The sequence below is a fragment of the Capsicum annuum genome, chromosome 3 (assembly GCF_002878395.1).
Source record: "Capsicum annuum cultivar UCD-10X-F1 chromosome 3, UCD10Xv1.1, whole genome shotgun sequence".
Classification (NCBI taxonomy): domain Eukaryota; kingdom Viridiplantae; phylum Streptophyta; class Magnoliopsida; order Solanales; family Solanaceae; genus Capsicum; species Capsicum annuum.
In genome coordinates this window covers 10,377,633-10,391,515 of record NC_061113.1, presented here as the reverse complement: position 1 = coordinate 10,391,515, position 13,883 = coordinate 10,377,633, and positions in this window count along the sequence as shown.

Genomic DNA, 13,883 nt, shown 5'->3' with positions numbered 1-13,883 from the left:
AAAATTTTAAAAGTATTTTTTTCACTCTTCATTAGAGTAGGTGTCATATGTATCTTCAAAATAAAACTGCAAAATATTTTCCTTTAATAGGTTCAAATTTTATTTTCGTATGAAATCCAAAATTGAAAACCCAAAAAAGATTCTTCTTTGATAATCATAGGTTTCATTTTGTATAGGGATTTAAACCTAAAAAACGCAAAAATATTTTTGTCAATTCTTTTGACACTTTGTTTCAAGAAAAAAAAAGAGTTTGATTGGCCATTTTGGCAAGACTTCACGAACTACGCACACCTGATTCTCCTCTTTCGGGAGTAAGATACGTAGGATCCCTTCTTGGATTCGGTGATCTTTTCAAAAGAAAAGCAAAAAGAGAGTTTTAAAAAATTGTTGAACTTTAACGTATTTTCTATTTCTTGTTCAGTTAGTTTAAGGTGGTTGGTTTGTGGCATTTTGGCTGGTCCTCCATATTGTACCAAGTCACAAAAAAAGTTATGGCCAATAAGTATACCGAGTTTGTTGTCACTAATCAGATAAGGAGTTCGGCGAATGAGAATTTAGAAGCTAATGAAGAGATTCAGAAATTAAGACAGGAAATGATGGAAATGTATCGAGCTTGGTCCAGTGGGCTGCCTCCACCCCCGTTCCCCACTTTTGACCCTGCAAATTGTAATACCCCGCAAAGTCCTCTTCCAGTTTGAACCTTAGAGCGTATTTAGTAAAGCGGAAATTTGAGTCTAAAAGTTTCAAAAATATCTTCTCAAGTATGAAATACTTTGAATCGTGTGGAACTTCCCTAATTTCTACTTTTTTTCCTTGCAGAGTATTAAATAAGCTTTCCATTGATACCAAATTCACCCAAATAGGACACTCGGGTGAAGAGTTAGAGCCATTTTAGTGAGACAGTGTGTCACCTGGCCTTTTGGCGCGTCGTAGAGCTAACCAAAGTGGTAATCGTCAAATTTCAGCAAGACTCAGCGATTCCTCCGCATCTCGGTGTAGTTCCAGTTCACACCAAGGTGTCAAAGTGATTGCCACCGCGTCGCTCCATCGAGCCATTTTCCAATTGTCCAAATTCCAGTGGGCTGGCGCGATTATGGCGCGTCGCCAGCATGAGAAAACGGAACTTTTTAGTTTAAATTCCCAGGGCTTTTTGCTCTTTTCCCGTTTTTCCCCAACCACTATAAATACCCACTTAAGGGATTTTAGCCTCATTTCTCTCTTCTTCCACCAAGAAAAACTAGGGTTTCCAAATCAAATCCCATTTTCCTTCTTCAAGCAAAATCAAGAGAAATCAAGGAAAAAATCAAGAAATCTCTCCAAAGGCTTTCAAGGAAAGAGTTTCCCCAAGGTATGCGGATATTGATTCTTGGATCTCTTTCATCCAAGAAGCTCAAGTAACCCTTTTCTAAATCTCAGAGATTTTATGTTTATAAATTTTAATGATTCTTGTGAGTTGAAATTGATGTTCTTGCTATGACTGAGTTGTGATTCATGTTTGTCTACAATATTATCAAGCCTTGGCCTTAGTATGTGGTATTTGTGAGGTAAATGGATTATGTTCTTGTTGTTTATGTTGAAAGATCTCTAAGATGGAATATTTATGTGGTTTGTATGAATCTATGGTATTATATGAGTTGGAAACATGTAAATTTGGTTGTTCATGATGAGTAATTGGGTTATTATACCTATTCCTAAGTTGTGCATGTAGGGTGTTAGATAAAATGTCTAAGAGGCTAGGAATCATGTATTGTAGTTAAATTGTGACCTAAATGACAAATGCATGCTACACCCTTATGAAAATAATGACTTCTATCATATTGTTATGTGTTATGGTTGTTGATGAAATACCTCAGTGAATGAGTTGTACCATGATGGTATGAAATCCATAAGTAAGTGTGAACCCGTGCATGTCTAGTATTTGTTGAAAGACCATAGTGAACAACGGGAGATGTGATAGAAGTAATTTTCTCAATTATGTGCTCTTTGATACATGCTAAGTCTCTAGTACATACCAAGTGCTTGATGAATAAGTTGTGATCTAATAGTATGAAGTTTCCTCCAAATCATGTGATGTCCAAATGTATGTCAAAACCGATATAGGTGTGGAGTACTTGATGTAAGACCTTATTGAATGGAGTACGATCTAGTAGTATGTTTTCCCTTATGCTATTATATGCTTATGATTTTGAAATGCTCAAAGTGACCCTTTAGTGATTGTGATAAAGAATAGATGTTGGTAATCCCTAAATGTTTGAGGTGATGTCTTAGTGATTGTGAGAGTGAACATAAGATATGACTCCCTATTACTTGAAGAGCTTACTTAATGGTTTTCATGATGAATGAATGATCGTGATGAGGAATGAATCATTGTGATGAAGAATGAATGATAGTGATGATGAATGAATGATTGTGGTGAAAGAACGAATGATTATGGTGATGACTAGTGAAAGAATGGTTATGTTTTACTTTTATCTTATCGAGTCCTGGGGGTATTTATACCTGACAATTTAGCTAATGTCTAGAGCCCATGTCAGTTTCACGATAATCCCAGTCGAGCTATGACTCTCAGAAATTAGTGAACTACAGAACTCTGTATCCTCAGACAGTTACAAAACTTAAGAAATATCAGTAAGCGCAGTTATCTCGGTAATCTCTATATCGCTAGATTAAACTTAAGAAATATCAGTAAGCGCAGTTATCTCGGTAATCTCTATATCTCTAGTAATCTAGCCTTAGTGTTGTACTCAACTCAGACCTTGTAGTATTCTAGTGTTTAGTTTTGGCCTTGGTAGTGATCGAGTAATCTATTCAACTCCGTATCATTAGTCCAATACTGTGATTCAGTAGTATTCCATTAGATATGGAACCATGTCAATTCAGCATAACTCAGTCAGATCGTTTGAGAAATGTGCTCAGTGTCAGATTCAGTTTAGTTGTGTTCAGTTAAGCTTTCAGTTCAGAGTCTTTTAGTTAGGAGTAGAAGCTAACACCGAGTGAGAGAAGGAATGACGGCTCTCTCGTCATAGAGGCTGAGTCGTTAGTAGAAATCCCTAAACTCCAGAACTGCGTAGCCAGTGCAGGATGCAGGAGTCTCCCGTCAGTAGAGATTGTCACCATCAGAGAGGTTTTACTATTATATTGCCTAAGGCCGACTTCCTGCCAGGGTCATCCCGATAGAGAGGCTTGACCAGAGAGGTCTTTACCCGTGGAACAATATTGACACCCTTCCAGCTGGGGTTATAGGTTGGACCCTACCTGTGGTAGGTCGGGATATGTCGGTTAAGTAACTACTTCCCATAGTTGCAGTTTCTGTATCAATCTTCAGAATTTAGGACTGTGTGGTACAGTCGTCTATCTCAATAAGGAACTCAGATAGTTCCATTGATTCATGTACCATCCCGTCAGATAGGCTTGGTCTCATATACAGTTATTTGTTATTATATCTAGAGATGTCCCATCAGATAGGCTTGATCTCAGTCTCAAATTTAGGTGAGTATTCTTGTTACTATATCTAGAGATCTCCCCATCAGATAGGCTTGATCTCAGTCTCATATGATGTTGAGTATTCTTGTTGTCAGATTCGGACATGATCCTTTCTTATCATTGATAATACATTCTGGAATCATCCATCAGAGAGGTTGATTTCCGACCCAGTCAGTTGAAAGCAATGTGCTTAGAATTCAGCCTGTGATGTGAGTATATTCCGTTAGTCAGTTATCAGTATCAGATAATTTAGTTATTCAGTATCTCAGTGTTATTAGTGAGTTTAGATGGCAGTAACGTGGTATTCGAGTTTTAGTATTTAGAGTTATGATGATTGTGATTACGGTGTGTGCATTCATGTATGTGTTCTCATTCGGTACTCTCATGATTATTCAGTTAAGATATTGTTCATGCATGAGCCCTTACATTTAGCCTTACCTTATCTGCATACTCAGTACAATCCTGTACTGACGTATTTGTGCTATGGTATTTTATTTGACACCATACGTTCAGAGGCACAGGATCCAGAGTATCCTCAGCAGTTCAGTCCCAGTTAGCAGCAGTAGCAATGGGTTCTCTTCTTTCAAGGACAAGTCTCATTATATCAGACTTCATTTATTTTTTTATTGACGGATTTAGTTGGGGACATGTCCCATCAACTCCATAGTTCAGACAGTTAGAGGCTTTTCAGATGGATGTATTAGTATTCAGTTTTCAGTTTGAGTATGTATAGATGTGTTGAACCTTATGTCTATTTTTTGCATTTATTTCAGATATTATGTAGTGTACAGGTACAGATATCAGTAAAGAGTTAGCTTGTGGTCCTTCGGGTCCATAAGCACCGTGTGACGTCTCGGGATAGGATCTCGGGTCGCTACACAAATACCTTGAGTCTTCCACCAAAATTGCAAAGTCAGTCTGCCATTGTTATTGATGCACCACAGCATGCCTCAGAATCCATTCCACGTCAAATGCACCTCAATACTTTCATCACTCTTTCTTTAGCTCCTCAGTATAAGTCTACCACATTTACAGCACCACATATCGTCTGTGCTTTTTTTGCTCAACCTTCTATAAAGGCTTCCATTTTGGCTATCAATCCAACAATTGTGATTCCCCAGTCCACTAGTGAATCCACATTCAATACTTTTGATGATCATTGTTATACTCTTGAGCCTACAGTTAAGTTAAGTGGACCGCCAAAATTTCTTACTAAGAAGGCTAGCATGCTAGAAGAGACAGAGAAAATGGTTTGGAAAGTTAAAAGTGTAGAAAATGATATGAAAAGTTCCTTGGGACTTGTGGGCTATGAAGATGTTTCATATAAAAATTGAGGCATGTTTTCAAGTGTTATCCTTTCTCCAAGCTTTGAGACATCAAAATTTGAGGAGCTTAATGGAGAGAATGATTCTGTGAAATATTTGGGACGATATTCCAATCGATCAAAGAAAAATGAAGGAAAGAAGAAGGAAAACACGCCTATTGTCATGCCAGGGCCAAAGCAAAGTTTAAGAGGTCCAACTCACCAGTACTGTCAGCCTCAATCCCGGGCTTACATATCAAATCCACTTACTCATCTGCAACAAGGTTCCTCTTTTAAAAATCCAAGGAGTTTCATTCCACTTCCTCAATATCCTTTGAATAATGCACAATTTTTTACCCATCCATCTTCTTATCCACAATGGTATGCACCTTTCCCTCAACATCATCCTCGACCCCCACAAATTTACCAAGGAATCTCTAAATTCACGTTTCATCTGAGTACATAGTTCGTAAAGATGAGGAAGGAAAAGGATAATTTCACTCTTATTGGGGAATCTTATGCCTGTTTGTTCCAGAGATTGAGACAGAGGGGCATGATTGCTCCTCTCCTTAGGAACACTCTTAATCAGCGTTTAAGAAATTTTGATCCTAATGCATGATGTGTGTATCATTCTAATGCTCAAGGTTATAGCATTGAAGATTGTCGAGATTTGAAAAGAGAAATTGAAAAGATGATTCAAGATGGATCAATTATGGTGCAAAACATTAACAGTGAGGGAAGCTCTAGTCATGCTGATATGCAAACCAGTGGCTAAGTTTTCAGGCTGAGCAATGGAGAAGTCACCCCTCTCTCTACTAAGAAGAGGTCTGGTAGTTTGTTTTATTTTCTTTTTTGTTTTTCAAATTATTTCAGGGTTGTAGTTTGGGATCTATCTTATTTTGTCCTTTTTCCGTTTATGTTCAAACCCTTCTATCTTTTACTTCAACTAAATGAATTGTCTTTTTTCCTTTGTGCTTTAAAATATGTATTGCTTGTTTGTTTTCTTTATACAGTACATTTTATGTTGACTCTAGTGATATGACTTGCTTGTGGTATTTTAAGCCAGATCATAAAATCCAGTTTAAGCATAAGCATTGAGTCAAAGGATTAAAGTTAGAAAAAGAGAGTATCCGAGGACATAGGTAGAGTGTTGAGACATTTGATGACAAATTAAATCCTTATTTGAAAAATTAAGGAAATTATTTTGAGAATCGCAAGAATAACTTGGTCATCAATTGAAAGACATGTCTCAATTAGGTCAAATAGTGAATGTGTGGTCCTACATCATAAGGAACAGAAAAATCAGCTCCACGAAAGCATGAGTCATTCGATGTGAGGAATGTACAACAAAGGTAGAGTTTACGAAAGAAGTAGTGACGCACAGACTCAGTCAAAGTTAATATTGTAAGAGATGTCACAATAATCTTCATCTTTCACTTTCACTTGCATGCTATCCACTAGTATTTTCAAGGATTGATATGACGAAGGCATTTTATTCTATTATCCAAACATTGTATCATCCTTTATTTACCCCATTTGAGCTTTACTCCTATTTTCTTTCATACCCCTCTTTTGGAATCAAGATGGAGTCAGCAAAGATCAAAAGAAAAGTGTCGAGCAAAAGAATAGAGTCGGAAAAGTTTCAAAAAAAAAAAAGAAAAATATGTCAAAAAAAGAAAGTGTCAAGAAAAATAAAGTCAGAAAAGTCCCAAAGAGAAAAAGAGTAAAAAAGAAGAAGAAAAGAAATCAGAATCAAGCATAGGAATAAGCCGCCAGAACTACGCATGACTTGATTCTCCTCTCTCGAGGGTGAGATACGTAGGCTTCCCTACTCTGGGCTTGGTCCAACCAAATAAACAATTTAGAGTCACCCAGTCAAAAGAAACTGGGTTATGAGTTAATCCTCATTGTTTGAGTCGATTCCAAAAGTTGTAATTCCTACCCCACTTCAAGTGTCGTTTAAGCCTCTTGTCGTCCTTTCTTTCTAACCCTATCCAAAAGTCAAGTTACAACCAAAGAAAGACCTTCAGATCAATCTTTGAGAATGTTAAGGCTAAGCATGCAAGGGATATGATGACGCATTTTGGGAACTACTTGTCTTCCTCAGTATATGAATCGGGAGAGAAATAAAAATGAGAGTCTTATCGGTGAAAACCCTCATGGGCACCATAAGACAACTGTGAGTTGAGAGAGATAAAAATAAGAGAGTCTCAATGGTGAAAAACCCTCACAGACAGCATAAGGCAATGGTGAACTGAGAAAAGAAAATGAGAGAGGCTTGTTGGCAAAACCCTTCAAGGTGTCACTAGCCAAATGAGGTCTTAAATGTAATTGACCTAAGGAAGCAACTCAATTTCAATGACATTAACTCAACAACAATTGGTGAATGTTCAAATGGAAAGATCAGGTGGCTTAATCCAAAATGCATGGCATAATCATTAGGGTTGACTGTCATTTCTAGATAAATTTTTTATTTCTTTGTTTCAAATGGGAACATTCATTGTCTTTTCTTCTCTTTATTTTTATTTGTTTTCTTGAGTCAGTTGTCCAAATAAAAATCATCGTCATTTTTTCTCTTGTCTTTGAGTCAAGTCCATGTCAAAACAAGTGAGAATATATTTCAAAACTAGCTACTAACTTCTTCAATTGTACAAAGTATGACAAAAGGGCCATCACATAAAAGAGACATGATAAGGCATACAGGAAATTTTATCAATAGACAAGTCCTGGAACCCATGAAAATACCAAGGTTCAAAGGGTTTAACTAAGAAGCATGGCAAAGCAGAGATATTGCATCTATTTCAGAGTCACTCTTAATAATCTGAGCTCGGGTCAATGATGCAGCAAGTCAGTGACACATGCTAATGGTTGAAAGCAAGATTAAAAGTGACAGGGGTAAGAGCGATTTCCACGAAAGCCAATGCCATAAACCAGCCACCATATTTTTAAATTAACAAGTTTTCTTTGTATGAAACAGGAACACATGCTACCTTCGAATCAAAGATTTCAAAGCCTAAACATCAAGGGCCGTAATATTCTCACTTCTACAAATGCAAGAGGCAATGTTGCTGCAGAGATTTGGTATTCAAAACCATGGTAAAACTCATAATCCAATATCCCCAGGAGACACACTTCCTTGTTTGGGTAATTCAAGCAACATTTGTAAGGAGACTCACTTTCTTTTTTGGGTAATTCAAGTAACATTTGTAAGGGCACGCACTTCCTTGTTTGGACCATTCAAGCAACATTTGTAATTCAAGTGACATTTATAAGGAGACACACTTTCTTGATTGGACAATTCAAGCAACATTTGTAAGGAGACACGCTTCCTTATTTTGGTAATTCAAGTGACATTTGTAAAAAGATGCACTTCCTTGTTTAGGTAATTCAAGTGACATTTGTAAGGAGACGCACTTCCCTGTTTGGGCAACTTAAGCAGCATTTGTGAGGAAACGCACTTCCTTATTTGGGCAATTCAAGTGACATTTGTAAGGAGACGCACTTTCTTGTTTGGGTAATTCAAGCGACAATGGTGAGGAGACACACTTCCTTGTTTGGGTAATTCAAGCGGCATTTATGAGGAGATGCACTTCCTTGTTTGTTTAATTCAAGCGGCATTGGTAAGGAGACGCATTTCCTTGTTTGGGTAATTCAAGAGACATTTGTTAGGAGACACACTTCCTTGTTTTGGTAATTTAAGCAGCATTGGTAAGGAGATGCACTTCCTTGTTTAGTAATTCAAGCGGTATCATAAGGAGGTGCACTTCCAAAGGAGACACACTTCTTTGTTTAGGTGATTCAAGAGGCATTGATAAGGAGATGCACTTCCTTGTTTAGGTAATTCAAGCGGCATTTGTAAGGAGATGCACTTCCTTGTTTGGTAATTCAAGCAACATTTGTAAGGAGATGCACTTCTTATCTGGGTAATTCAAGCAACATTGGTGAGGAGACGCACTTCCTTGTATGGTAATTCAAGCAACATTTGTAAGGAGATATACTTCCTTATGTGGAAAATTCAAGCAATATTTGTAGGGAGATGCACTTTCTTGTTTGGGGTAATTCAAGCATTTGTAAGGAGACGCATTTCCTTGGATAATTCAAGTGGCATTCGTTGGGAGACGCACTTCCTTGTCAGTTTTCATTTGTCAGGAGCCCACCTGAAGGACACGACGAATGCATGAAATTCAAGCAATAAGGTAAAGAAGTTGAAACTCAAACAACAAGGTGAAAAAGTAAAAGTAAACAGATTGATAAAATTGCAAGTCAGGAGCCCGCCTGAAGAATAGGGTGATGAAACTCAAATCAAGAGTCCAAAAGAAGCTGCATAGATAGGACTTTTGTAATTTTATTTATATTTTAACTTGTAATTTCATTTTTGATGTAATGACAGATTCGCGGACCGGAACCTCGGCAGGGCCTCACTCGACTCTCCAACTCAGTATAGTCCCTCTTCTTCCAACCCTTTGAGATACTTGTGGCGTGATTCCCTCATAATTTCAGTAGGTAGGATGTCCTGAGTCAACTCGGTTGTCCTTCTTCCTTCTATTTCTTTCCTTGAATAATGGTCGGGTCAAAATTTTATCTAGTTGTCTATTTCTTTGTATGAAAACACTTTGTGTTTACATGCAAAGAGGGGCATGATGTAGACACATAATTTTATCCCTCCTCGAAAGCATTTTTTACCGTTTATCCCATCTTACCACGTATCCTATCCGCGTGGTAATTTTTCCACAAGAAAACAAAATAAATAATCACCTCATCATTTTATTTATTTATTTATTTATTTTTATCTTTATCACATTTAACAAATTCTAACAAATTTTATCTTCTTTTAAACATCCTAACAACCTACCCTACCCCACCTCCTACCTCACTACCCTACCAACCCCATACCCTATGTATCCCTTTTACTCTTTTTTCTATTGGTAACAAACTCATAACAAAACATATCACACCAAGACAAAAAAAGGACCCTACAGATATTCCCCATAATAGAATAATATACACCCTTAGGATTTTCCATTTGGGGGGGGGGGGGGACCACACAATGATTCACAAGTTCACTCTCTCCTCACAATATATACACACTCATATTCACCAGGAAGAGGGGAAAAAACCCATCTGACTTTCACTTAAAAATCCCACACACCCATATACACTACACACTCTCAATTCCACCGCAAGACAGCCATTAACGCACCCAATTAACGATAGATGCACAAAAACATGAAAATGGAGTGAGGGTGAAGCGAGGTCGAGAGAAAAATAGAAAGAAAGAGGGGATGGAAACAGAAAAAGTGAGATTTGAGGTTGAGAGATAAAAATAGAGAGGAAAAGTCGAGAGAGAAATTTGGACAAGTTTTTCACTGGAAACTTCGTCACTGCAGATCGCATCTCCATTTTCGGTTGCTGCCGAGCTTACCGGAGCTCAAGCGTAGCAAAGGGACCTCGTTTTTCAGTTTAAAATCCATCGGAAGACACCCAGTCGCTGTCCTGTTACTATTCCGATGGGTCCACCGAATTTTCGAACTCACTGACTCTATTGTTGCAATTTACATTTTGGTTCATCGAACTTGGTACTGGTTTTGGGATTTGAGTTCGATTTTAGTTTCGGGTTTGGATTTCTCATAATTCGAGTTGGTTTTGTTTCGTTGTTGAGTATGGATTCGAACCAAATTTTTCGATTGCGGTTTTCGATATCGAGTTGGTCGAGTTTGGTGTTGTTGGGGTCCTGCTCGTTGGCCGAGGTTCAATTCTCAAATTCGGAATGCAAATTTCTTCTGTTCATTCAAATAATATTTGAATTCGAAAGCTTCATTTGAGGTCCAATTCACTCCTCTCTCTTCCTTTATTTTAATTTTGGTGTGATTGTGGATGTGATTCGATAAAGTTGAACGTTGGTTAGTTTTAGTTTAACCCGTTGATTGTTGTTTGATTGGAAATGGATGTTAATTTGGACGAATCCGATAGTATCATGTTTAGGTCGAAACGGGTAGGCAATAGTAGGCTCGGGTAGGCAAATTTAGAATTTGTGGTTTTGTTGAATGTTTGAAATTTTATTGAATGGTTTGGTTTTCTCGCAGTGAAAAGATGTATTCATTTGGCCGGGGAATGCCCCGAGGTTTCATGTATTTACTCACCGGGGAATGTCCCGACGTATTATGTCTTCGAAGAAGGTTCGTGATCAAGCCCCAAGGCATCCGGTAAAGCACAGGAATGTTGTTCGGGATTAGTGTAGGTTAGAATAGGATTTATTTTTTCGCATTTTTTATTTTTGGATTGTATAATTGGACTGAACACTATATTTTGGATTTGTTTTGTTTCGTGTGTTTGATTGATTGTTTTATGTGGTTTATATGGTTTATACATTTTATAATATCAAATTAGCTGATACGCTCCACCAAGCGACCGTGGTCGAACCATGGGATCGAGGGATGCCTAACACCTTCCCCTCGGTCAACAGAATTTCTTAACTGGAATCTCTGTTCGCGGATCAGTTTTAGAGTCAAACCGTTTTGAAAAGGATTTCCAAAGGTGACTTGGCACACCCGATTTATGCCAAGTGGCGACTCTGATTTTTGAATAAAAATGTAAATTATCCTTTTTCGAAACAAATTTTCAATCTTTTGTCACTTTAATAATGAAAACCCTTTCGAACCTTAAAATGAAAAAATATCTTTTTGGTTAAAAAAGGAGTGTGACAACTATCATTTCGTTCGTCAACAATATCTTTCAGGCCTTATCAATCTTTCTTTTGTCCCATCGAAGCATCAGCTTGCGGACTTATTTTCTAAGCCTTTATCAGGAGCTTCTCATTGTGATTTAGTGACCAAGTTGGGGGTTTTGTCTATACCCACCAACTTGATGGGGGATGTTGAAAAATCGATGCTATCATCTAACATACATGCTGGAATTGTTGAGGAAATTAAAGGAGAAAGAAGAGGGAAAGAAAAGAAGAGAGAAAGAAGCAGACAACATAATGAGAGGATGAGCGGGAACACATGAGTAATAAATGTACATAGTGGAGGAGTAAAATTATGTTATAAAATAGAGGAATAGAAATTGGACAAGTGTAAAGAGTATTTTTCAGTCTGTTTTTCTTTATACACAAAACACTTGTATATATACACATGAAGCAAATGAATCAAGGAGTGGAAAATTTCTGCAAATCATTCTTCATTTTACTTTTCTTTCATGAGCTGAGCTTTTTACCTGCACAAGGTAAGGATAAGTCTGCTATCCACCACCCTTCCCAAACCCCACCCCTGAAATACGATGAAATATGTTTGGTGTTGTAAAAAAAAATGAACAAACTAAAAGAAGGAACAAAGACGGTATAATGAATCGAAGTGCTTAGATGTTAAAAGGGAAATCAGATTTAGACACAAATTCATGAAGAAACCAAACTCAAATCTATACATTATTCCCTACAAACATCAAATTCAGAATCTGCAAGAAAAAAAAAAGAGTTCAGAGCACTTCAGAAGAATTAGCAACTTTTTAATTGACTCTAATCCCCCAATTAGAACACAATTGAAACACCAACTTCTTCTTCTGCCACCACGTCTGAATGAGTAGTCAGTAGAATCTTACTTCCCTTGGTTCCACCGACCAACATGTTCTTCAGTCTCGGCCATTTCATGTTATCTTTGTTCCACATATCATCAAGCACTAGCAGATACCTCTTCCAATCAACACTCTACGCTAATTTGCATCCCTTCTTCGTCCTCACTTCTCTCATCTTATCCTCCACGAAAGCCACTCCCACCTTCTCTCTTAAAACATCCTCATCTCCGCCATCTTCAACTCTTGGAGATAACGAAACACTATTAGATAACAAACAGTCATAAGAGTACAACACTTCAGATCCAATTCTCTTAAAAGATTTTGCTGCTAAGATTGTGAAAATAGGCAAGGGGTATGATGGAAGGTCAAGGACATGATATTTTTACACAATTCTGAAGTGCAGTGTCAAGCCAATTGTAAATCAGAAGGAACAGAACTAACTGCGTTATATAGTTCAAACTTTTCTATAGGGATTTATTTTCCCCTTCCTATATTTCTCCATGATATCATCAACTATTTTCATATTGCCTTTTGGATAATCAACCTTGAATTTCAAGGTGGAAAGAGTCGACCAAGCTTGCAGCCATATTTCAGAGAAAATGCTCATCTTGGTTGCTTCTTTAAAACTAAGATACCAGAGTATTTTTTGAATGACGGCAATGTCAGAATTGTCACTCTATTAGAATTCTTCTTCTTATTTTTGTGCAACCATACCTTAAAATGAATTGACAAAGATGCAACTCTTATTAGACGCAAAGAATGAAGTGAATATGGTTCTAAAGAAGAGTGTAGTTTCATGGGAGATAGAAACAACTTGTGAAGATATCTGAAAGCTTATGAGTTTGTTTAAAGAGGTTCAAATTACACATATTCCTAGATCTTGGAATTGGGAAGCACACAATCTCAAGTTACACATATTCCTAGGTCTTGGAATATAGCAGTGCACAATCCAACCAATTTTTCTTACACTGTTAGACAAGTTAGATTGGGTTTCCTGTTTTCTTAGTTGGATTGTCAAAGATGCTTCTGCATCTTTAACTTCTAAAAATCGTTTTCGCATTTATAAAGTAACATTATTGGTTTAAAAAAAAAAGATTTTGAAATGGAATGAGTAATTACCAATTACTAATCATTGATTTTCAATTATAAACTACTAATTATTAATTTCCAATTTCCAATTACTAAGTATTCCTGATTATGAAACAATACATTATGAAAGACGAGAAACAAAATTCAGAACAAGATGTAAAAGGATAATTATCTCCACTTGCACCAGGTTAGTTCCAGTCATCATCTATGTCAACAGTTGGGACGTGAGCAATCTTAGGCCAGTCCTCTCCTACTTCCTTCTTGAATCTTTGCTTCAGGATTGATGAACCACCGATAACAATTAGCTTTTGTAATGCTGTCAGAGATTGCATTCCTTCTGGCAAGGATTTCAACATAGGGGAATCATCAATCGCCAACCGATTAAGGGCAATGAGGTCGCCAATCCAGTCTAGAATTGTTGCGAAGTTAGGACATTCTGTAA